This window comes from Dendrobates tinctorius, unplaced genomic scaffold, assembly GCF_039654945.1.
Source record: "Dendrobates tinctorius isolate UK_male_01 unplaced genomic scaffold, ASM3965494v1 ptg000038l, whole genome shotgun sequence".
In the NCBI taxonomy this organism is placed as follows: Eukaryota; Metazoa; Chordata; class Amphibia; order Anura; family Dendrobatidae; genus Dendrobates; species Dendrobates tinctorius.
In genome coordinates, this window is record NW_027361706.1 from 20,967,379 (window position 1) to 20,993,774 (window position 26,396).

The 26,396-nt window shown below is 50.1% G+C and overlaps 1 long non-coding RNA gene across 1 annotated transcript; it reads right to left on the reverse strand.

Moving 5' to 3' along the window:
* Positions 1–18,963: 18,963 nt before the first annotated feature.
* LOC141088255 (uncharacterized) lies at positions 18,964–25,679 on the reverse strand. Its single transcript, XR_012231871.1, has 2 exons — positions 25,446–25,679; positions 18,964–19,981 (listed from the first exon to the last, which is right to left on the reverse strand). It is a non-coding gene; the product is annotated as an uncharacterized lncRNA (long non-coding RNA).
* Positions 25,680–26,396: the final 717 nt, after the last annotated feature.

A 26,396-nucleotide genomic window follows, 5' to 3' on the forward strand; every position in this document is an offset into this window, starting at 1 on the left:
AAAAATTAGTGGTGGATGGGAACCATGTACTGCACAACAGCCACCACCATCACTTTTTTAACACTGTTTTTCTCCAATAGATGCAGCGTTTCAAAAGCCATGAATTTGTAAATGCTGTTATTCAGGACCAGGGCCAGTGGGCGGGTGATGTATTTAATCTTTCTCTATAGGGTTTGGGTGATGGAGAGCTGAACACTTCCATGGGACGGGGTGGAGATGCTCGGTGACACTGCTGGTGGTGGTGCTGTTGTAAGGACGAAGACCGAGCTGTGGGTACCTGTACCGAGCCTGGTCCGGAACTGTTGAGGCTGCCTCCCATGTTGCATGGGGCAGTAATGAGGAGCCGGACCAACCTCATGATCCAGGGTGGCGGGGTAAGATAAAAAGAAAAGCGCGGGCTGCAGCAGTCAGTTTGGCGATAACCAGCAGCAGCGCACAGCTGAGAGAGCAACGAGCTCCATCCACCGAGCATCGGCACTGCGGCAGGCTGCGTTCGCTGTCTGCAGCGGGACCGCGGGAGATAAAGGTGCCTTGCGCCCCATGACAGAAACCGAGAAAGGTGCTGTGAAGAAACCAGAGTATATCTTAATTGCCCAGATGGCTATGTTTTTGCAGGCCTGGAGGAATTGACTTTGTATATTTGGCTTGTGGATTTAAGTGTGGATTCTGGTGGGTCAAGAAGACCGACTTGCACAAAGATATATCATGTAAAATAGTGTGTGCTTATCTGATGTTTGTTTATATTCTGGAATCAGTTTGTTAACTTTGAATGTAGATAGGGAAAGGATGTGAGGGTGTACTGAAGAACACTGGGTAGTTCTAAAAATAACTTATCTGCCTGAGATATAAAAAGACCCTGAGACAGAGAGTCGGGGTCTCATCTCATCACAAACAGCCACCAGCCGGACATTCTGCTAAACACTCAACGGACAAGAAACTCTTCAGGATCCCAGCTGAGGGTATGTCAGACTCGGCTGAAAGAACACAGGACTTCTTTCAGTTATCTCCCTACGCCTGTCGTGACCTCCTTTCTGTGCTATCACAGGTGGAATAGCAACCCTGAGAGCTCTGACATAACATCCACTAGCATCCCGGTGAGTCAGTGGAAGGGTGAGACCTTGTAATGTGCACCATCTTGGGGAAAGTGCTGGAATTGTTCTGTTTACTTGTGGGTGTTGTGGTTCAATAAAGCTTGGCCACACTATTTTACCCTAATCCTGCATTGTCTGTGTAGTGTTCTTCCCACAAACAGATAGAGCGGGGGTTCAGTGGTATGAGCCCTGGTCCATGCAGTCTTGCTAATGACAGCCGGGCCAGAGGGCATGAGCACCCACTAACCCCGTTTCTCCACAGGTGCTGTGCACTCCGTGACTGTGAATACCGCACACGTGCAGAGGAGAGAAAGCTGAGCACCGGACATACGCTTGCGGCCTTCCCTGCCAATCGCTGCACTGCCATTTACGCATCACTCTGGGAGTGCTGCATGTGTTTATGGACTAGACTAGAGGCTCAGCAGAAGGTACCGGAGACCGACCGCTGCTGCCAGAAGATGGACAATCGTTTAAAGGACCCCATGGAGTATGGAGTTTTGGAGATGTAAGATGGGGAAATTGTGTACTGAGGACATTACATGTCGGCCATCTACATGAATTTGTTGTACAACCCTGGATTTATGGAATAAAAATAGTTGAAGCGGTAACCTGCCTAGGTGATTATTACACCCCACAACCTCAGATCTTCACAGCGAGGATTTGTTCTCACTTCTCAATATTGTGCTAACCCAGTTTTTGTTAATCATGAGCTATTAATCTTTTACAGAACCATTTTCGTTTTCCATATTACAGAATTGTATCTTTATAAATGTCGCACTGATGGGCCGTATGGCATCCAATGTTTTCTGCTCAGACCCATCTGAGATCAGTCACATTGCAAGCGAGTCCAGATGAGAAAACCCCACAGATCTGCCCGGCCTGATAGAAGAACATTGCTCCGAGTGCAGGCCAATATGCAGAGAATTTCACTCATCTGATTATTATGCCAGCATGAGTGAGACACAAAATGTGAAGAGTCACATATTATACAGAACAGTACTGGCAGTAAAATAAGACAAGGGAAGCAGAACTATCTTTTCAACTCTGCAAGCTTATATCTGGTAACCACCTCTTTCAATCTCTGCTCTGAATCAACTCTTCCATTCAATGTCAGCATGCAGTTAATCCTGAAAGCTATATATGTCTTTTCAACTCTGCAATCTTATATCTGGTATATATTTATTTCAACTTACTCTGCTTGTCCTCTTTTGCTCTGAGGTCAAGAAACTTTTCAAAGGGCTTTATGATCCATGTAGGCCTGGACATTTGTTTGTCTGATAATTACCTTTATTGTGCCCTGCTGTCTTAGTTTAGTTTGATTGATTAACGAGAAGAGAGAGAGAAAAAAAAATCTAAGCCTTAGATTCATATATATTCAGACCTAGCTTGGGGGAGCTATTATGCAGGTGGCATTTATGCACACTTTATCGAAGTACAGTTTATCAAAGTACTGGCAGTTATAACATGGCAGTTAGACAGGGCAGGAGACAGGTAAGACATTTATATACATGTACTCCCTGTACATTTGGAGTACAACAAATATATACCATATGCATTTGGGTAATATATATCCTGGCCGCTGCATTCACACACATCCACCACCCTGGCATTAACTCTCTACACTCCATCCATATTGGCCCCTCACTCCTTTCCTCTACTATGTATAGCACTCACACGCTTTTCACATTGTTAAATTGCACTTATCCATTTAGTCCCACCATTCAACATAAGAGACGCTCCCACAAATCACTCAACTGTTGTGAGTTCATTTTCTGGTCTACCAATTGTGAGTTCTCCTTCCAGGCTCCCTCTGGTGGTAACAGGAGGCTGATTTAATCAGTAGAGATTTGCCACCTGATAAGGAGGATGACAATTGGACCTCAGGAATCTCAGACTGGATTTAAGACAGCCGACGCCCTAGTCTGGTGCTGGTGATTCCTTCTGGCTTGTCAAGTCTTGGTTCTCAGCTCTGTTCCAGTCAGCTCAAGCTAAGTTTTTCTGCTAAAGTTCACACTTGTTCTTGTTGGTCTATTCAGTTTTTTTGTGTGGTCAGCCAGTCCCGGCTGGGGCTGTGCTGAATTTTCACTCTTACTTATCTGTATTGGCCAATTTGCTTTTTGTCCCTTATTAGATTGGCCTCTTTTTGCGCTGCCTCAGAATATTTCAGAGTGCTGATATAGTGGGAGAAGTCTAGTGACTTCAGGGTTAATTTTGTTATCAGAAGTGTTGGACATTATTTTTGTAGGGTTTTGGGCAGATTGCAGTGTCTTTCCTTTCCTGTCCTTTCTGGTTAGTTTGGGCCCCATCTTTTGCTCAGCCTATTTTCCTGCCTGTGTTTGTGTTTTCATCTTGTTTCACCGTCAATACATGTGTGCGGGCTGTCTATTCCTTTGGGGTCTGCTCTGGGGCAGTTAGTTTTCCCCTTTCCTTGCTTTAGGCTTATTTAGTCCTCCGGCCGTGACAAGGCGTCTAGGTTAATCGTATGTATGCTCCAAGGCTGCTGCTAGCTGTGTGGTTAGGATCAGGGATCTGCAATCTGCATAGTTACCAACCTCTCTGGTTTCTCTGGGGCTTAGCTTGTTTAGGTTTTTCCTCCACGGTGACCCATTCATAACAGAATCACCAGCCATACCGCAGATTCTAGGGTACTCAAAAGCAGGAAAAGTTGTTAAAAAATGGAAAAAAAAGTGTCAGAATTTTTTTCTTTTTTTGTATTTTTTCCTCTTTTTCTCTGGGGCCGTAGGAGGATTTTTTTTTCCCTAATGGAGATTAAGCAATTGTCTGATTGTGTGGAGCAACTTGCTGCTGAAGTGCAGGGAATTTCCACCTACCTCAGTCACATGCTGCTGAACCTAAGATCCCTACTCCTGATGTGTTTTCTGGGGATCGGTCTAAATTTCTGAATTTTAAGAATAATTGCAAATTATTTCTTGCCTTGAAGCCTAACTCATCGGGGAGCTCTGCGCAACAGGTTAAAATTGTCATCTCCTTGCTGCGCGGCGATCCCCAGGATTGGTCTTTCTCTCTGACACCTGAAAATCCTATTCTGACTAATGTGGATGCATTTTTTCAAGCCTTGGGGTTGTTGTATGATGAACCTAATGCTGTTGATCAAGCTGAGAGAACTCTGTTGGCATTAAACCAGGGTCAGGATTCTGCAGAGTTGTACTGTCAAAAATTTCTTAAGTGGGCGGTCCTTACTACATGGAATGATAGTGCATTGGCTGCTCTCTTTCAGAAGGGTTTATCAGAGACGTAAAAGATGTTATGGTGGGATTTCCTGTTCCCTCTGGTCTGGATGATTCTATGTCATTAGCCATTCAAGTTGGTCAGCGTTTACGTGAACGTAAAACTGCACTGGAGGCGCTGCCACCTTTTGAACAAACGTCTGCACCTATGCAATGTGATGGGGTTTCGTCTAGGGCGCAACATCAAGGAGTTTAGAAGGCGTAATAAGCTGTGTTTTTTCTGTGGAGGCGCCTCTCATATTATTTCTGTCTGCCCTAAACGAGAAACGTTTTGCGCACACATTTGCTGTGGGCAGGGTACAGCCTAAGTTCCTTTTGGCAATTACTCTGATCTGCTCCTTATCCACGTTTTCCACTAAGGCTTTTGTGGATTCAGGAGCAGCTTTGAATCTGATGGATTTGGACTTTGCTAAACGTTGTGGTTTTTCTATGACGCACCTGCGGACGCCTATTCCTTTGAGGGGTATTGATGCTACTCCTTTGGCGGAGAATAAACCTCAGTTTTGGACCCAGGTGATAATGCGAGTTGCCCGAGACCACCAAGAAAATTGTAAATTTTTGGTGCTGCATAATTTGCATGATACTATTGTTCTGGGTTTTCCCTGGTTGCAAACTCATAATCCAGTTTTGAATTGGAAATCTGGGTCTGTGGTGAGTTGGGGTTGTCAGTGTGTGTTCTTAGGGACGCTCCTGTTTCCTCCACCTCTCCTCAGTCTCATGATATTCCTGATTATCTGGACGATTTTTCTGATGTATGTAGTGAGAGTAAGTCTGCGTCTTTGCCTCCTCATAGGAGTTATGACTGTGCAATTGAGTTGATGCCTGGGTGTAAATTTCCCAAGGGTCGGCTTTTCAACTTATCAGTACCCGAACATGATGCTATGCGATCCTATATTAAGGAATCGTTGGAGAAGGGTCATATTAGACCATCCTCGTCACCTTTAGGTGCTTTTTTTTTTTTGTGGCCAAGAAAGATGGTTCATTAAGACCGTGTATTGATTATCGTTCCCTTAACAAGATGGAGGTTAAATATCAGTACCCGTTACCTCTGATGTCTGATTTATTCTCCAGAGTTAAGAGTGCCTGCTGGTTTCCTAATCTTGACCTCAGGGGGGCGTATAATCTTATTCGCATCAAGCACGGGGATGAATGGAAGACGGCGTTTAATACTCCGGAGGGACATTTTGAGTACCTGGTGATGCCTTTTGGGCTCACTAATGCCCTTTCTGTCTTCCAGTCCTTTATGAATAATTTCCGTGACTTTGTGGATAAGTTTTTGATCATCTATCTGGATGATATTTTGATCTTTTCTAGTGATTGGGATTCTCATGTGGAACACGTCCGGACTGTGTTCCGGATTTTGAGGGAGAATTCCCTGTTTGTTAAGGGATCGAAATGCCACTTTGATGTCACCCTTTTTCTGTAATTTTGGGTTTCATCCTCGATTCTCTTCAGGGCAAGTGGAATCTTCATCCTGCCCAGGTGTGGACACTGTGGTTGAGAGAATGCAGCAGATATGGGACCTAGTGGTGGATAACTTGTCACTCTCTCAGGAAAAGGTCCAGTGATTTTCCAACCGGCATAGGACCATTGGTCCCCGGTTTAAAGTGGGTGATATGGTTTGATTGTCGTCTAAGAATATTCCTATGAAGGTTGCATCTCCAAAATTTAAGCCAAGATTTATTGGACCTTATAAGATTTTGGAGATTCTAAATCCTGTTTCTTTTCGATTGGCTCTTCCAGTTACGTTCAAGATCCATAACGTATTTCATAAATCTCTGTTGAAGAGGTTTGTTGAGCCAGTGGTTCCTATGGCAGCACCTCCTGACCCTGTGTTGGTTGAAGGCAATATGGAATATGAGGTAGAGAAAATATTGGATTCTCGTTTGGTTAGACGGAGACTCCAGTATTTGGTCAAATGGAAGGGTTATGGCCAGGAGGATAATTCTTGGGTCTCTGCCTCTGATATTCATGCCAATAGATTGGTTCGTGCTTTTCACCGGGCCCATCCTGATCGGCCTGGTGGCGTGGATGAGGGTTCGGTGACCCCTCCTCAAGGGGGGGGTACTGTTGTGAGTTCATTTTCTGGTCTACCAGTTGTGAGTTCTCCTTCCTGGCTCCCTCTTGTGGTAACAGGAGGTAGTGAGGCTGATTTAATCAGTAGAGATTTGCCACCTGATAAGGAGGATGACGATTGGACCTCAGGAATCTCAGACTGGATTTAAGACAGCCGACGCCCTAGTCTGGTGCTGGTGATTCCTTCTGGCTTGTCAAGTCTTGGTTCTCAGCTCTGTTCCAGTCAGCTCAAGCTAAGTTTTTCTGCTAATGTTCACACTTGATTTTGTTGGTCTATTCAGTTCTTTGTGTAGTCAGCCAGCCCCGGCTGGGGCTGTGCCGAATTTCCACTCTTACTTATCTGTATTGGCCAATTTGCTTTTTTTCCCTTATTAGATTGGCCTCTTTTTGCGCTGCCTCAGAATATTTCAGAGTGCTGATATAGTGGGAGAAGTCTAGTGACTTCAGGGTTAATTTTGTTATCAGAAGTGTTGGACATTATTTTTGTAAGGTTTTTGGCAGATTGCAGACAGTGTCTTTCCTTTCCTTTCTGGTTAGTTTGGGACCCATCGTTTGCTCATCCTATTTTCCTGCCTGTTTGTGTTTTCATCTTGTTTCACCGTCAATACATGTGTGGGGGCTGTCTATTCCTTTGGGGTCTGCTCTGGGGCAGTTAGTTTTCCCCTTTCCTTGCTTTAGGCTTATTTAGTCCTCCGGCCGTGACAAGGCGTCTAGGTTCATCGTAGGTACGCTCCACGGCTGCTGATAGTTGTGTGGTTAGGATCAGGGATCTGCAATCTGCATAGTTACCAACCTCTCTGGTTTTTCTGGGACTTAGCTTGTTTAGGTTTTTCCTTCACGGTGACCCATTCATAACACTCAACCATCTGCTCACTCTTTCTATCCTCCTTCTCCTAGTCGCAGCACACATTGCTCCCAACCCTGGTCCCCCCTGTTATAGAAAGTCAAACCCCCCAACTGCTACACTCAGAAACCCCTCTAATCTTATTAATATTCCCTGCATTCCTTCTGTCTCTCTTAATTGTGCCCTTTGGAATTCTCGCTCAGTGTGTAATAAACTCTCCTTCATCCATGACTTCTTCCTTTCTAATTCTCTTAACCTCCTGGCTCTTACTGAAACCTGGATCCAGCAGTCAGACACTACCGCTGCTGCTGCTCTTTCATATGGGGATTACACTTCTCTCATACCCCAAGATCAGACAAAAGAGCAGGTGGAGGCGTTGGTCTGCTTCTATCACCAAAATGTACCTTTCAGGTTATCCCTCAAGTATCCTCACTAGTCTTCCCTTCTTTTGAGGTCCATGCTGTCAGACTCTACACCCCCTTCTCCATGCGAGTGGCGGAAGTGTATCATCCTCCCGGCCCCTCCCATCAGTTCCTGGATCATTTTGCCACTTGGCTTCCACATTTTCTCTCCTGTGACATCCCTACCCTCATCCTGGGAGATTTCAACATGCCCATTGCTCTTCCCCTCTCTCCATCTGCTACTCACCTTTTATCTCTAACCTCCTCGTTTGGCCTGTCACAGCTTACTAATTCTCCAACGCATGAAGACGGAAACTCCCTCGACTTGGTCTTCTCTCGGCTTTGTGCAGTGGATGATTTCACAAACTCCCCTCTCCCGCTCTCTGATCACAACTTTCTTTCATTCTCCATCAAGAACTGCCAGGCCGCTCAGGTCACCCCCACTGTCCATACTTATAGAAACATACAGGCCATTAACACCCAGAAACTTACAATGAACTTGCGGTCTTCATTGGCCCCTATCTCCTCCCTCTCATGTCCTGATTCTGCACTGAAGCATTACAATGAAACACTTCAAAGTGCCCTGGATGATTTTGCACCCCCTATAAATAGAACACCACAACACAGACGGCGACAACCCTGGCACACCCTGCAACCACGTTTCCAGCAGCGGTGCTCCAGGTGTGCTGAACGTCTATGGAGAAAATCCAATCTATACGAAGATTTCATCCATTATAAGTTCATGCTTAGAACATACAACACTACCCTTCACCTCTCCAAACAAACCTATTTCAACACCCTCATCACCTCACTGTCCAATAACCCAAAACGTCTCTTTGACACTTTTCATTCCCTGCTCAACCCAAGAGTGCAGGCCCCAACCACAGAGCTTTGAGCTGACGATCTGGCCCATTACTTCAAAGAAAAAAAATTGATCATATCCGACAGGAAATTATCTCCCAATCATCTCATACCATGCACCGTCCTCCCTCCCCCACTGCATCTAGCTCACTCTGAGTTTGAACCAGTCACAGAAGAAGTAAGCAGGCTCCTTGCATCTTTCCCTCCTTATTTAAGCATGCCATCATACATCCACTACTTAAAAAACCATCCCTCGACTAAAACTGTACCGCTAAGTATACACCTGTTTCTAATCTTCCCTTCATCTCTAAACTCCTGGAACGCCTGGTCCACTCCCGTCTGATCCGCTATCTCTCTGATAATTCTCTTCTCGACCCTCTCCAATCCGGTTTCCGCTCTCTACACTCTACTGAAACTGCCCTCACTAATGTCTCTAATGATCTACTAAGAACTAAATCTAACGGTCACTACTCCATGCTAATTCTCTTGGATCTCTCTGCAGCATTCGACACAGTGGATCATCAGCTCCTCCTCACTATGCTCCGTTCCATTGGCCTCAAGGACACCGTTCTCTCCTGGTTCTCCTCCTATCTCTCTGACCGCTCCTTTACTGTATCTTTGGCTGGCTTCTCCTCCTCTCATCTTCCCCTTACTGTTGGGGTTCCTCAAGGATCGGTTCTAGGCCCCCTCCTCTTCTCTTTGTGCACTGCCCCTATTGGTAAAACAATCAGTAGATTTGGGTTCCAGTACCATCTCTATGCTGATGACACCCAATTATACGCTTCTTCTCCTGACATCAAGCCAGCCTTTTTAGAAAACACCCGTGATTGTCTAAATGCTGTGTCTAACATCATGTCCTCACTATATCCGAAACGTAACCTGTGAAACACTGAACTCCTTGTGTTTCCTCCGTCTACTAATACACCTATACCCGACACTGTCATTTCCGTGTGTAGTTCCACTATTACTCCCTAGCAACATGCCCGCTGTCTTGGGGTCATACTTGACTCCGAGCTTTCATTCACCCCCCACATCCAATCACTGGCTCGCTCTTGTTATCTGCATCTCAAAAACATTTCTAGAATTTGACCTTTTCTTACCTTTGACTCTGCAAAAACTCTTACTGTTTCTCTTATTCATTCTCGTCTGGACTATTGTAAGTCTCTTCTAATCGGTCTCCCTCTTACCAAACTTTCCCCCCTCCAATTTGTCTTGAATGCTGCAGCCAGGATCATATTCCTCGCCAATCGTTACACCGATGCCTCTACCTTGTGCCAGTCCTTACACTGGCTACCCATCCACTCCAGAATCCAGTACAAACTTATTACCCTCACCCACAAAGCGCTCCATGGCTCAGCACCACCTTACATCTCCTCCCTTGCTTCACTCTACCACCCTACCCGTGCCCTCCGTTCTGCTGATGACTTGAGGTTAGCATCCTTGATAATCAGAACCTCCCACTCCTGTCTCCAAGACTATACACGTGCTCTGCCAGTTCTTTGGAATGCACTTCCCAGGTCAATACAAGTAGTCCCCAATCCCTGCAATTTTAAGCGTGCCCTGAAAACTCATTTATTCAGACTGGCCTACCGCCTCAACACATTAACCTAACTATCCCTGTGTGGCACAGTCAAAAGTTTTACCATAACCAGGTTCCCCCCATCATGTTCCCACATGCTTTATTCATCTATTAGCCCTCTGTGTCCGTACTGTTACACACTTAACATTATGACTGGTCCAAACAATCAGGGCAATTGTTACCTCCCACCTTTCGTGTCACCCCTTTTTCCCTCATAGACTATGTTTGCGAGCAGGGCCCTCATTCCTCTTGGTATTTGTTATAATCTATGTGATTATTGTTATGCTGTAATGTCTATCGTCTGTACAAGTCCCCTCTGAAATGTAAAGTGCTGCGGAATATGTCGGCGCTATAGAAATAAAAATTATTATTATTAACTATCAATATGGGAGAGTGATAGTGGTGGCCATAAATATTGGGGCAGTTCATAGATAAGGAGTGAGGTTTTAGGGTCTGTGCACACGCTGCAGATTTCCTGCAGATCCACAAGTGATTTACAGTACAATGTTATTCTATGGAGAAAAAAAAACCGCTGTGCGCATGCTGCAGAAAAATCTGCGCGGAACCGCAGCGGGTTTTTTTCCGCAGCATGTCAATTCTTTGTGCGGATTCCGCAGCGTTTTTACATCCATTCCATTATAGGAATCCGCAAGTGAAAAAACGTAGGCCAAATCCACACTAAATCGGCATAAAAACGTGAGGATTTTGCCCTGCAGATTCTGCCAAAAGATGCGGAAAATTCCGCCCAGCAATCTGCAACGTGTGCACATACCCTTATTGTCCTGTAATTTTAGGTCTGATCCAGGGCTATGAAGTCTCCAGGAGGTCTGAGGAGCACATTCCTTCATTGATGTAGCAAGACATAAATCCATGCGACACATTCATTCCAGCTCTGTCACAGGTCGTCAGAATTTTGTAAACCATTAGTATCCAAAAAATAAAATGTGAATATTGCCTAACATTACAAAGATATTTTTTCCTCTGGAAAATCTGCCATAGCCTGTCCCATCAGTGGTGACAGCAGCAGTCAGACCCTCAGCGAGAAGCAGCTTATGTATTTTTAAGATAAAACAATTATGGACTAAAAAAAAAAACAAAAAAAAAACATACAACTGGTCCGGCTGTATGGGCTCCATGGAAGTGCGGGTCTGGTCTACTGGTGAGGACTTCCCTGCAGATAGTTCCCCCAATAAACCACAATGTGTGGACACAGCCCGATACAGATCCAAATGCAGTTACTGTATTTTTCGGAGAAAAATAAGAAAAACATTTTTTTAATTAAACGGTGGTGCTTTTTATAATCCATGCATCTTATTGCTTAGCCGGGGGTCGTGGCTGCGGTGAAGCGGTGTCCCAGGGTCGCTGCTGGAGGAGGCAAGAGTGGGGTGATTCTGCAGGTCGCAGGTAGGGATGAGGGGGTGCTCTGATGTGCAGCGCGCTGGTGTGGGGGCCTTTGGCGGTTGCTGGCCGCTGCTGCTGGTCTCTCCGGTGCCCAGCGGTGCTGCGTGGGTGCCCGGCCCTGCCCGGGGCTCTGCCGACATTTTACGACATGCCAGAGCCCCAATACTTCCACGTTTCCCTGTGCGTGTGCAGTGGACTCCGATAATTTGTTCACCCACGCAGCACCGCTAGGCACTGGAGACACCCGCAGCAGCGGCCAGCAACCGCCGGGCACCCGCACCCCCCCCCCCATCCCTCGGCCTACACCCACAGTATCAGTAAGGCATGTACGCTTTATAAGACGCACCTGAATTTTCACAACTTTGGAGGAAAAAAGTGCGTCTTACAAAGCGAAAAATACGGAAATCCACTAATGTCACACCGAGCTTTATCATTCTAGAAATGAAAATTCAACTCATATCTGTCAAACTATTTTATTACAAGTCAAATAGAACTAAAATATATAAATATATGTATACATACAAATGAATGATGAGTTTTAGAAATCAAAACAATGAATTAAGGCACATTAAAGATTAATGAAAAAAAACAAAAACATTTTGTACCAAAGTCCCCAGCGCTTCAGCTGCAAAAAATAGGGATTTTTGTGTATTCACCGAAAAATCCTTTTCTCCAAGCCAATCATTGGGGGACACAGACAGTGGGTGTTATGCTGCTTGCCACTAGGAGGACACTAAGTAAACCAGAAAAAAAGTTAGCTCCTCCCCTGCAGTATACACCCTCTCGCTGGATGAGATTTCTCCAGTTCAGTGAAAAAAGCAGTAGGAGCATAAACAGTGAACAATAACCATAACTATGTCAAAACCTAAGGATGCTACAGTGAGCCAATAGGCTAAACAGGGTGGGTGCTGTGTCCCAAATGATTGGCTCAGAGAAATGGATTTTACGGCGAGTACACAAAAATCCCTATTTCTCCTATGCCTCATTGGGGACACAGACAGCAGGACGTCCTAAAGCAGTCCCTGGGCGGGGAGCATACATCTGCTAATACCCCATGTACCACTGAGTCAACAATGTGGTACTGCCGATTGCAGGATGCATCTGCCGAGAGCTGCATCTGCAGAGGCCTGAGAATGAATTTGGTAATCTTTTGTAAAAGTATGCAGACTGGACCAAGTCGCAGCCTTGCAGACCTGTTCTGCCGAGGCCTGGTGCCGAATGGCCCAAGAGGCGCCCACTGAGTGGGTAGAGTGTACCTTAATCCCTGCTGGGACAGGCACGTTCCTGACGGTAGGATTCCTGAATTGCCAAGCAAATACACCTGGCTAGGATTGCTTTTGAAGCGGCTAGACCCTTGCTATACCCCTCTGGAAGTATGAACAGGGCATCTGACTTGCGGAATGGAGCTGTCCGCGAGATGTACCGTCTCAGAGCCCTATCCACATCCGGGGTGTGGAGGGCCTTCTCAATGCGATGGACTGGTGCCGGACAAAAGGAAGGCAAAACAATTTCCTCATTGATATGGAAAGAGGAGACGACTTTGGGCAGGAAGGACGGGGACTTCCTGAGAACTGCCTTGTCCTGATGAAAATTCAGGAACGGAGGACGGCAGGACAGGGCCGCCAATGCCGAAACTCGTCTAATTGATGTAATTGCCACTAGAAAAACCACCTTCCAAGAGAGAACGGTAAGTGGCACGTCCTGCAGCGGTTTGAAAGGAGCCTCCTGTAAGAACCAGGTTAAGGTCCCATGATTACAATGGCCTTCTATAAGGAGGCCCCACATGGGAAATTCCCTGAATGAACGTCTTGACCTGAAGTTTGGTGGCAATTTTGCGTTGGAATAGCACTAACAAGGCCGAAATTTGGCCTTTGAGCGAGCTAAGTGTGAGGCCTCACTTTCATAGAATCGTAGAGTTGGAAGGGACCTCCTGGGCCATCTGGTCCAACCCCTGCTCAAAGCAGGATTCGCTAAATCATCCCAGTCAGATGTCTGTCCAGCCTCTGTTTGAAGACTTCCATTAAAGGAGAACTCACCACTTCTCGTGGCAGCTTGTTCCACTCATTGATCACTCTGTCAAAAAGTTTTTTCTAATATCTAATCTGTGTCTCCTCCCATTCAGTTTCATCCCATTGCTTCTAGTCTTTCCTTGTGCAAATGAGAATAAAGTTGATCCTTCTACAATGTGACAGCCCTTTAGATATTTGTAGACAGCTATTAAGTCTCCTCTCAGTCTTCTCTTTTGCAAACTAAACATTCCCAAATCCTGCAACCTTTCCTCATAAGACAGGGTTTGCAGACCGGTCACCATTCTGGTCGCTCTTTTCTGAACTTGCTCCAGTTTGTTGATGTCTTTTTTAAAATGTGGTGCCCAAAACTGGACACAATATTCCAAATGAGGTCTGACCAAAGAGGAGTAGAGGGAAATAATGACTTCATGTGATCTAGACTGTATGCTTGTTAATACATCCTAGAATTGCATTTGCCTTTTTTGCTGCTGCATCACACTGTTGACTCATATTCAGTCTGTGATCTATTAGTATACCCAAATCTTTTTCACATGTGTTGTTGCTTAGCCCTATTCCTTCCATTCTGTATATGCTTTTTTCATTTTTATTGCCCAGATGTAGTCCTTTGCATTTTTCCCTGTTAAAATCCATTCTGTTATTTGCTGCCCCCTTCTCCAGTTTATTTATATCTTTTTGAATCCTCTCTCTCTCTCTTCTCTAGTATTAGCTATCCCTCCTAGCTTTGTGTCATCAGCAAATTTAATCAGTTTATCAACGATTTAGATGAAGGAATTGAGGGTAAAGATGTTGAACAATACAGGGCCCAGGACAGAGCCCTGTGCTACCCCACTTGAGACATTCTTCCAACTGGATGTGCAGCCATTTACGACCACTCTTTGGATCCGATCGCTAAGCCAGTTATGAATCCACCTAACAGTTGCCTTGTCCATTCCATACTTGGTCATTTTTTCAATAAGGATTGTATGAGATACTTCGTCAAATGCTTTGCTGAAGTCAAGATATACTATATCTACAGCATTTCCTTGATCCACCCAATCAGTGATTCCATCATAGAAGGAAATTAAGTTAGTCTGACATGACTTATTAGACTTTAATACGGATTGAAGGAATTCCAATATGGCCGGAATGGAAAACACCAGAGGGGGATCGACCATGATCCTTGCACCACGAAAAGAAGGTTTTCCAGGTGCAGTGATAGATGCGCATGGACACAGGCTTCCTAGCACTAATCATGGTGGAAATCACATCATGAGAGAACCCAAAAGTTTCACCATAACCAGGTTCCCCGCATCATGATCCCACATGCTTTATGCATCCATTAGCCCTCTGTGTCTGTACTGTCACACGCTTAACATTATGGCTGGTCCATACAATCAGGGCAACTGTTACCACCCACCTTTCATGTCTACCTCTTTCCTCATAGACTGTAAGCTTGCGAGCAGGGCCCTCATTCCTCTTGGTATTTGTTATAATCTATGTGATTATTGTTATGCTGTAATGTCTACTGTCTCTACAAATCCCCTCTGAAATGTAAAGTGCTGTGGAATATGTCGGCGCTATAGAAATAAAAAATATATTTTTATTATAACCCAGCCTGTGCTAAAATCTAAGATTCAACGGCCACGCCGTCAAAGACAGGTCCCCGTACTCCTGGTGGTAAATCAGGCCCTGTGAGAGTAGATCCATGCGATCTGGAAGTCGCCAGGGTACGTCGGCGACTAGTTGTATTAGTTCTGCGTACAATGCTCGGCCAATCTGGCGCGACTAGGATCACTGGTACTCTTTCCATTCTGATGACCCTCGGAAGCAAGGGAAGAGGGGGAAAGATGTACGGGAACCGGTGCCACGGCAGAACTAGGGCATCCGCACCGATGGCGCATGGATCACGCGATCGGGCAATGAATTGAGGAACCTTGTTGTTTAGTCTTGAGGCCATGATATCCACATCCGGAGTCCCCCAACGATGACAAATCTGCTGAAAGACTTCCGGATGAAGAGACCACTCTCCCGCGGCAAGGCCTTGGTGACTGAGAAAATCTGCCGCCCAATTCTTTACGCCCAGGATGTGGATTGCTGAGATGGGCGAATGGTTGGTCTCGGCCCAATGGAGGATGTGACTCACTTCGTGCATGGCCATCCTGCTCAGAGTACCTCCCTGGCGGTTGATATACGCTACAGTCTTGGCGTTGTCGGATTGGATCCTGATGGGTTGACCTGCGAGGAGATGGTGGAAACTCCATAGAGCTAACCTGATCGCTCGTATCTCCAAAATGTTGATGGGGAGACGTGACTCTCGAGTTGACCAACAACCCTGTGCCGTGTGGTGACGAAAGACCACACCCCAGCCTAGAAGACTTACGTCGGTGGTTACTACTAACCATCTTACTGGGAAAAAAAGACCTCCCTTGATTTAGGGAGGACTTCAGTGTCCACCACTTGAGCGCTTATGTGACCCGCAGGGACAGAAAGAAGGAACCGACGGTCCAGGGAGAACGGGTTCTTGTCCCAAGCTAACCGCAACGCATATTGTAAGGGACGGAGATGGAACTGTGCGATTGGGACTGCTTCAATCGCTGCCACCAGCTTTCTGAGAACTCTCATGCTGAAACGAATGGTATGAGAAGTCGGTCGGGAAAAAGTCTGCGCTGCCTGTTGTAAGGCTAGGGTCTTTTCTGGAGGGAGAATGACCAACCCGCGGGAAGTGTTCAAGATCATTCCTAAAAAGGAAATCTGTTGAGCCGGTTTTGGGAAAGACTTTTTTTATCTGCCATCCCAGGCGAGAAAGTGTATTTACTGTTATATCCACGGATTCCTTGCAGGCTGGAAGGGACAGACCCTTGATGAGCAGGTTGTCCAGGTATGGTAACACCACCACTCCCCGAGTGTGGAGAATGGCCATGACAGTCGCCATGACCTTGGTAATGACCCTGGAGGTGGTGGCGAGTCCGAAGGGCAAGGCAACGAACTGGAAGTGTTCCTTATGAATTGCAAAATGCAGGAAATGTTGGTGGGAAGGGCAGATCGGAATGTGAAGGTAAGCGTCCTTGATGTCGATGGATGCTAGGAACTCTCCTTATTCCATGGAAGCGACAACTGATCAGAGAGATTCCATTCGGAATCTCCGTACCTTGACAAACTGACTTAACAGTTTGAGATCCAGAATGGGCCGCATCGTCCCGTCCTTCTTTGAAACCACAAAAAGGTTTGAATAAAAACCCCTGAACCTTTCGTGCTGAGGGACCGGAATGATGATTCCGTTCCTTTGCAGAGCCCGAACAGCCCGAAGGAATGCTCTTAGAATTTTCTTCTCCCCCCCCCCAAGAAAAAGACATCTCGTATCCGGAGGCCACCAGCTCCCTAACCCACTTGTTGTTGACGACCGCGAGCCAGGTGTGACTGAAGGAAAGTAGACGACCGCCTATTTTGTCGGTGTCCGCCGGATACTGCAAGTCATTGCGTAGAAGATCTACGAGATCTGGCTCCTCTAGATCCAGATGCCCTAGGCCTGGGCTTCCAAGAGCGGTTAGGTCTGGGATCCTCTGTCTCCTCGCGGGGACCGACCTGAACCGGAAGAGACTGTAGAAGAGGACCAACTGGAGTTGTTGCGAAGAGATCGAAAGCGCGTCGGCTGTTGGTTCCGAAATGGCCGAACAGCCTTTTGTTGAGGAAGGAATTTACTTTTTCCCCCGGTAGTATCAGAAATGAGCTGGTCCAGTTTCTCTCCAAAAAGACGACCAGTTTGATAGGGCAGAGAAGTAAACGATCTTTTAGATGTGGCATCTGCCCGCCAGTCGCTGAGCCATAGGGCTCTTCTAATGAAGATCGCATTAGCGGCAGTTTGAGCAGCGCAATTGGCGGCATCTAAAGAAGCGTGCACTACAAAGTCCGCTGCGTGAATTATCTGCCTGGCGACACCAGGAAGACTGGTGCCCTGGAAGGCTGTAATTAAGACTTATGCCCAAGCGGCTAATTGCCTTAGTGACCCAAGTCGCCGCGAAAGATGAAAAAAGCGCCACTCCTGAAGGTTCAAAAACTGAGCGGGCAAGGTAGTCAATTTGACGATCGGAGGGGTTTCTGAGGAGCCCTCACAAACGGATAGGAGCGTTTTAAAAGCAAGACGCGATACAGGAGGGTCCACCAAAGGGGACTGTAACCAATCCTTCATTAGGTCTGGAACAAAAGGGTATTTTGCCTCAGTAGACTTTTGCCCTGTGAACCGCTTATGTGGCCGATCCCTATGTTTCTGGACAATGTCCTTAAACTCCGGATGGCTGGTAAATAACCTGTATACACGTTTGGTTCTCTTAAATGAGATAGCGTGTGCTGGAGCGGGAATATTTTCCTTATCCAACTCCAGAATCCTGTTGACTGATTCTATAAGAGAATCAAGCGACTCTTGGTCATTTGGGGGATTCTGAGGGGCTGACGTTTCAGATTCGAATTCAGAGTCGTGCTCGCCGCGAACATTAGGAGAGGGAGAGCGAGAGACAGAACTCGCCGATGCTGAAGCGTGACTAGAGGACGCGTCATGGGTCCGCTTTCTAGAGACCTGACCATCCCTTGAACGAGTACGGCCCCTGCTGGTGGACAGTTCCCGGCCGTCGCCAGAGCCCTCCTCGGGAGGTAAAGACGCTTTCTGCCTTAAAGAGGTCTCCCTAAGTGAGTCTATAGCCTGGGTCAGTGACTCCACCGACCGTGACAGGGACGTAGCCCACTCAGGGGATTAAACGCAGGAAATCCGTCAGCAGCGGTGGCGGCGAGGGACGTTTGAGCGCAAGCCGGGTCACAGCCCGTGCATAAGGGATTAGTCTGGGCACTGGGCAAGGCAGTCTTGCAAGTGGTACACAAGGTAAAAAACGCGGCGTTCTTCTTAGCAGCCCGTTTAGCCTCCTTAGATTGAGACATAGCGCTCCTGAAAGGGTTAAAAGCAGAGTCTGGTCTGCAGTTGCAGGGAATGTGCCGAGAAGGGGTTAAGCTTTGTTCCTATGCGGTGTCCCCGGGAGGAATAGCGGTGGCCCTGTGGTGTCACCCGATATCCAGCAGAGTGCGCGCCACACATTCCGAGTCCAGAGAAGGCTGAAGTAAATGACATGGCCCCCGAGACTAGGATTGCGCGTCTCGTAAGGGATCGAGAGGCGCCAAGGAGGGGGGACAGCGGCGCAAGCGTGTGCGGCGTTATTCAAATTGCGGTCTAGTAGGCCGGAAAAGCCGGGTACTACATTTTTGGCCTACCCACGGTAAGCGCCGGGTTTGGGGGGGCGCCTGTGCACCTCCGCTGAGACAAAGTCAGCACCTCTCCCATGAAACAGGACCCGACCCCATACCTCTACTCCAGTGCTCAGGCCGGCCACGCTGTCCGGGGCCATCCATGCAGGTCTTCTCATCCTCCTGGGCTGATGTAGCAGAGCTGGAGGCGTTCTTAAAGGGGTATGCTCAATCGATCCTCCCTATGGGCAGGGGGATGGAGAGCTATGGGGTTGATTTAGGGCATTCGGAAGCGCTGTTCCAGTCTTTTCCATTGCACTCCATGCTTCGTCTGTCGCGCTCCAGAGCCCTCCTCGTGCCCTCGTATCTGTGGATTACCGGGACCGTAAAGGAAGCATCGCCAGAGGAATCAGCCCCGTTTGTCGCAGGAAAGTGTACGGGGAGGTATACTCCGCGTGCTTGCCTGTTGCTGGTTCAGGGGAGAGCGGGCCGTAGAAAGGAACAGTCGCCCCCTTCACTCCGTTAATTAAAAAATTACAGAAAAATCAAAAAGGAAAAAACGGTGGGGTCTGAAGCCAGATCCAAGTGCCTCCTACAGACACTAAGCAAGAACTGGAGAAATCTCCTCCAGCGAGAGGGTGTATACTGCAGGGGAGGAGTTACATTTTTTTCTGGTTTACTTAGTGTCTTCCTAGTGGCAAGCAGCATAACACCCACTGTCTGTGTCCCCCAATGAGGCGTAGGAGAAATTGTATTGCATTACTTAACACAAAATTAATTTCTCATTGAATACACTATAGGACATGAAAATGAGTAAAGGGAAGGGGATCTAGGTGGACCCTATGCCATAGATAACACGTCCTAGGATGACCCATAAAACAAAACAAAAAAAAAAAACATAAAACAAAGCCCCAAAAAAAGACATAGAGAAGCATCAAAGTACAGACAGTGTAAGGCAACTATGGTAAAGGTGAGAACTAAATATTGGACAAAGGAAATGAAAAGGTGGTAGACCCCCACAGGACCAACCCTAGCAAGCCGTCGGAAGAGGGGAGGATAATTTCAGAGATCTTAGACTCCTCAATTGGACATCAGAGTGGCGCTGGGTCACACCTATTTTGGCAGAACATGGATGGTGGAGGCACCAGCACTCCACTTGGTGGAGAGATGACAAATGATGAATTGGCATCCAAAGAGGTTACTGTGGAGGGCACGGCGAGAGAAGATGGAGGAAACCCACAACACCTAGAAGAAAATAAAGACATTTATGTAAGTAAAATCTTGCCTAAGGTACAAAAAGCCACGGCCGCCCCTCCCAATATTCACACCGTGATCTAATGCCAATCAGCTAAAATGTACAACCTGAACATGAGGTTATTACTTTACATTCTGATCAGACTGTATGAAGCCCACTACCACGTCACAGCGACCAAAACAGGGGGGCCCTAGCCTTAAAGGTGCAGCGCCGGGGGAAAACCTTGGTTACAGCGGCAGAGCGAGCGGCAGCGTACTTCCTTCCCTAGGCAGACCCCGAGCACGAAGTCCCATGCAACCTACACCCACTTCCCCAGTCAGACTCCCAGCATGCAGTCCCATGCAAGCATCATCCCCTTCTTCCCAGGCAGACCCCCCCTTCAGCATGCGCACGCAGCCCCAAGCAAGCAACATCACCCCCTTCTTCCCAGGCAGACCCCCCTTCAGCATGCGCACGTAGCCCCAAGCAAGCAACATCACCCTCTTCTCCCCAGGCAGACCCCCCTCCAGTATGAACATGCAGCCCCATGCAAGCAACATCACCCTCTTCTCCCCAGGCAGACCCCCCTCCAGTATGAACATGCAGCCCCATGCAAGCAACATCACCCTCTTCTCCCCAGGCACACCCCCCTCCAGCATGCACATGCAGCCCCATGCAAGCATCATCACCCTCTTCTCCCCAGGCAGACCCCCCTCCAGCATGCACATGCAGCCCCATGCAAGCATCACCCCATTCTCCCCACGCAGACTCCCCTCCAGCATGCACATGCAGCCCCATGCAAGCATCACCCCCTTCTCCAAGGCAGACCCCCTGCAGTATGCAGCCACATGCAAGCATCATCACCCCGTTCTCCCCAGGCAGACCGCCCTCCAGCATGCACATGCAGCCCCATGCAAGCAACATCACCGCCTTCTCCCAGGCAGATCGGCTCCAGCATCCAGCCCCATTCAAGCATCATCACTCCCTTCTCCCCAGGCAGACCACCCCCCATAACGCACATGCAGCCCCATGCAAGCAACATCACCCCCTTCTGCCCAGGCAGACTCCCCCCCAGCATGCACATGCAGCCCCATGCAAGCAACACCACCCCCTTCTCCCAGGCAGACCCCCTCCAGAATGCACATGCAGCCCCATGCAAGCAACATCACCCCCTTCTCCCAGGCAGACCCCCTCCAGCATGCAGCCCCATGCAAGCATCATCACCCAGCTCTCCCCAGGCAGCCCGCCCTCCAGCATGCACATGCAGCACCATGCAAGCAACATCACTCCTTCTCCCCAGGCAGACCACCCAGAAAGCACATGCAGCCGCATGCAAGCAACATCACCCCCTTCTTCCAGGTAGACCCCCTCCAGCATGCACATGAAGCCCCATGCAAGATTCATCACTCCCTTCTCGCCAGGCAGACCCCCCTCCAGCATGCACATGCAGCGCCATGCAAGCATCATCACTCCCTTCTCCCTAGCCAGACCCCCCCCTCCAGCATGCACATGCAGCGCCATGCAAGCATCATCACTCCCTTATCCCTAGCCAGACCCCCCTCCAGCATGCACAAGCAGCCCCATGCAAGCAACATCACCCCCTTCTCCCCAGACAGACCCCCCCTCCAACATGCATATGCAGCCCCATGCAAGCATCACCCACTTCTCCCCAGGCAGACCCCCCCCTCCAGCATGCACATGCAGCCCCATACAAGCAACATCACCCCCTTCTCCCCAGACAGACCCCCCCTCCAACATGCATATGCAGCCCCATGCAAGCATCACCCACTTCTCCCCAGGCAGACCCCCCCTCACGCATGCACATGTAGCCCCATGCAAGCAACATCACCCCCTTCTCCCAAAGCATCCCCCCCTCCAGCATGCAGCCCCATGCAAGCACCATCACCCCGTTCTCCCAAAGCATTCCCCCCTCCAGCATGCACATGCAGCCCCATCACTCCTTCTCCCCAGGCAGACCACCCAGAAAGCACATGCTGGGTGGTCTGCCTGGGGAGAAGCAACATCACCCCCTTCTCCCAGTCAGACCCCCCCGTCCAGCATGCACATGACGCCCCATGCAAGATTCATAACTCCCTTCTCCCCAGGCAGACCCCCCTCCAGCATGCACATGCAGCCCCATGCAAGCAACATCACCCCCTTCTCCCCAGGCAGACTCCCTCCAGCATGCACATGAAGCCCCATGGAAGATTGATCACTCCCTTCTCCCCAGGCAGACCCCCCCAACATGCACATGCAGCGCCATGCAAGCATCATCACTCCCTTCTCCCTAGCCAGACCCCCCTCCAGTATGCACATGCAGCCCCATGCAAGCATCATCACTCCCTTCCCCCTAGCCAGACCCCCCGTCCAGCATGCACACGCAGCCCCATGCAAGCAACATCACCCCCTTCTCCCATGGCAGACCCCCCTCCAGCATGCACATGCAGCGCCATGCAAACATCATCACTCCCTTCTCACTAGCCAGACACCCCCTCCAGCATGCACAAGCAGCCCCATGCAAGCAACGTCACCCCCTTCTCCCCAGGCAGACCCCCTTCCAGCATGCACATGCAGCCCCATGCAAGCAACATCACCCCCTTCTCCCCAGGCAGACCCCCCCCTCAAGCAAGCACATGCAGCCCCATCACCCCCTTCTCCCCAGGCAGGCACCCCCTCACGCATGCACATGCAGCCCCATGAAAGCAACATCACCCTTTTATCCCCAAGCAGACCCCCCCAGCATGCACATGCAGCCCCATGCAAGCAACATCACCCCTTTGTGCCCAGGCAGACCCCCTCCAGCATGCACATGCAACCCCATGAAAGCAACATCACCCCCTTCTCCCCAGGCAGGCCCCCTCTCCAGCATGCACATGCAACCCCATACAAGCAACATCACCCCCTTCTCCCCAGGCAGACCCCCCCCCCCTCAAGCAAGCACATGAAGCCCCATGCAAGCAACATCACCCCCTTCTCCCCAGGCAGGCACCCCCTCAAGCATGCACATGCAGCCCCATGCAAGAAACAGCACCCCTTTTTCCCCATGCAGACCCCCCCAGCATGCACATGCAGCCGCATGCAAGCAACATCACCCCCTGGTGCCCAGGCAGACCCCCCCAGCATGCACATGCAGCCCCATGCAAGCAACATCACCCCCTTCTCCACAGGCAAACGCAGCCCCATGCAAGCAACATCACCCCCTTCTCCCCAGGCAGACACGCCTCCAGCATGCAGCCCCATTCAAGCAACAACACGCGCTTCTCCCCAGGCAGACCCCCCCTCCAGCATACACACGCAGTCCCATGCAAGCAACAAAACCCCCTTCTCCCCAGGCAGACCACCCAGCATGCAGCCCCATGCAAGCAACATCACCCTTCTCCCCAAGCAGACCGCCTTCCAGCATGCACGCAACATCACCCCTTTCTCCCCAGGCAGACCACCCAGCATGCACATGCAGCCCCATGCAAGCAACATCACCCTTCACCCCAAGCAGACCCCCTCCAGCATGCACATGCAGCCCCATGCAAGCAACATCACCCCCTTCTCCCTAGCCAGACCACCCCACCAGCATGCACATGCAGCCCCATGCAAGCAACATCACCCCCTTCTCCCAGGCAGACCCCCTCCAGCATGCATCCCCATGCAAACATCATCACCCCATTCTCCCCAGGCATCCCGCCCTCCAGCAAGCACATGCAGCCCCATGCAAGCAACATTACCCCCTTCTCCCCAGGCAGACCCCCCCTCCAGCATGCACATGCAGCCCCATGCAAGCAACATCACCCCCTTCTCCCCAGGCAGACCCCCCCTCAAGCATGCACATGCAGCCCCATGCAAGCAACATTACCCCCTTCTCCCAGGCAGACCCCCCCCCTCCAGCATGCACATGCAGCCCCATGCAAGCAACATCACCCCCTTCTCCCCAGGCAGACCCCCCTCAAGCATGCACATGCAGCCCCATGCAAGCAACATTACCCCCTTCTCCCAGGCAGACCCCCCCTCCAGCATGCACATGCAGCCCCATGCAAGCAACATTACCCCCTTCTCCCAGGCAGACCCCCCCCTCCAGCATGCACATGCAGCCCCATGCAAGCAACATCACCCCCTTCTCCCAGGCAGACCCCCGCTCAAGCATGCACATGCAGCCCCATGCAAGCAACATCACCCCCTTCTCCCAGGCAGACCCCCCCTCAAGCATGCACATGCAGCCCCATGAAAGCAACATCACCCCCTTCTCCCAGGCAGACCCCCGCTCAAGCATGCACATGCAGCCCCATGCAAGCAACATCACCCCCTTCTCCCAGGCAGACCCCCCCTCAAGCATGCACATGCAGCCCCGTGAAAGCAACATCACCCCCTTCTCCCCAGGCAGACCCCCCTCAAGCATGCACATGCAGCCCCATGCAAGCAACATTACCCCCTTCTCCCAGGCAGACCCCCCCCTCCAGCATGCACATGCAGCCCCATGCAAGCAACATCACCCCCTTCTCCCAGGCAGACCCCCGCTCAAGCATGCACATGCAGCCCCATGCAAGCAACATCACCCCCTTCTCCCAGGCAGACCCCCCCTCAAGCATGCACATGCAGCCCCATGAAAGCAACATCACCCCCTTCTCCCAGGCAGACCCCCGCTCAAGCATGCACATGCAGCCCCATGCAAGCAACATCACCCCCTTCTCCCAGGCAGACCCCCCCTCAAGCATGCACATGCAGCCCCATGAAAGCAACATCACCCCCTTCTCCCAGGCAGACCCCCGCTCAAGCATGCACATGCAGCCCCATGAAAGCAACATCACCCCCTTCTCCCAGGCAGACCCCCGCTCAAGCATGCACATGCAGCCCCATGCAAGCAACATCACCCCCTTCTCCCAGGCAGACCCCCCCTCAAGCATGCACATGCAGCCCCATGAAAGCAACATCACCCCCTTCTCCCAGGCAGCCCCCCGCTCAAGCATGCACATGCAGCCCCATGCAAGCAACATCACCCCCTTCTCCCAGGCAGACCCCCCCTCAAGCATGCACATGCAGCCCCGTGAAAGCAACATCACCCCCTTCTCCCAGGCAGACCCCCCCTCAAGCATGCACATGCAGCCCCGTGAAAGCAACATCACCCCCTTCTCCCAGGCAGACCCCCCCTCAAGCATGCACATGCAGCCCCGTGAAAGCAACATCACCCCCTTCTCCCAGGCAGACCCCCGCTCAAGCATGCACATGCAGCCCCATGCAAGCAACATCACCCCCTTCTCCCAGGCAGACCCCCGCTCAAGCATGCACATGCAGCCCCATGCAAGCAACATCACCCCCTTCTCCCAGGCAGACCCCCGCTCAAGCATGCACATGCAGCCCCATGAAAGCAACATTACCCCCTTCTCCCAGGCAGACCCCCCCTCAAGCATGCACATGCAGCCCCATGAAAGCAACATCACCCCCTTCTCCCCAGGCAGACTCCCAGCTCTTGCATGAACATCCACCTACCTGATCTGTGACCCCAAAACACTCCAAATCCCGCTATGACACGTGCTCTATGGAGAATGACCCCAAACCACTCCAAATACCGCACAAAATGCTCCAATTCCCACCATGACATCCGCAGCTTCCTCTGTCTGCTCTGCTGCTCTATGTGGAGGAAGAGGCCCCGCCCCTTGTGGTCACATGGGCATGACGTCAGCAGAGGTCCTTTAGCCGACTTGGATTTAGCCTCTACCGTGATCTCTGGGGAAAGTGGTTGTCACGTGGTGCAGTGCGCATGCGGAGTTGTGTATGAGACGAAGTGGGGCCGTGCGTGCGTAACGTGGGTACAGCGGAGCCGTGCGTGCGTAACGTGGGTACGGCGGAGCCGTGTGTGTAACGTGGGTACAGCGGAGCCGTGCGTGCGTAACGTGGGTACGGCGGAGCCGTGTGCGTGCGTAACGTGTGTACAGCGGAGCCGTGTGTGTAACGTGGGTACGGCGGAGCCGTGCGTGCGTAACGTGTGTACAGCGGAGCCGTGCGTGCGTAACGTGTGTACAGCGGAGCCGTGCGTGCGTAACGTGGGTACAGCGGAGCCGTGCGTGCGTAACGTGGGTACAGCGGAGCCATGTGTGTGTGTAACGTGGGTACGGCGGAGCCGTGCGTGCGTAACGTGGGTACAGCGGAGCCGTGCGTGCGTAACGTGGGTACAGCGGAGCTGTGCGTGCGTAACGTGTGTACAGCGGAGCCGTGCGTGCGTAACGTGTGTACAGCGGAGCCGTGCGTGCGTAACGTGGGTACAGCGGAGCCATGTGTGTGTGTAACGTGGATACAGCGGAGCCGTGTGCGTGTGTAACGTGGGTACAGCGGAGCCGTGTGTGTAACGTGGGTACGGCGGAGCCGTGCGTGCGTAACGTGGGTACTGCGGAGCCGTGCGTGCGTAACGTGTGTACAGCGGAGCCGTGTGTGTGTGTAACG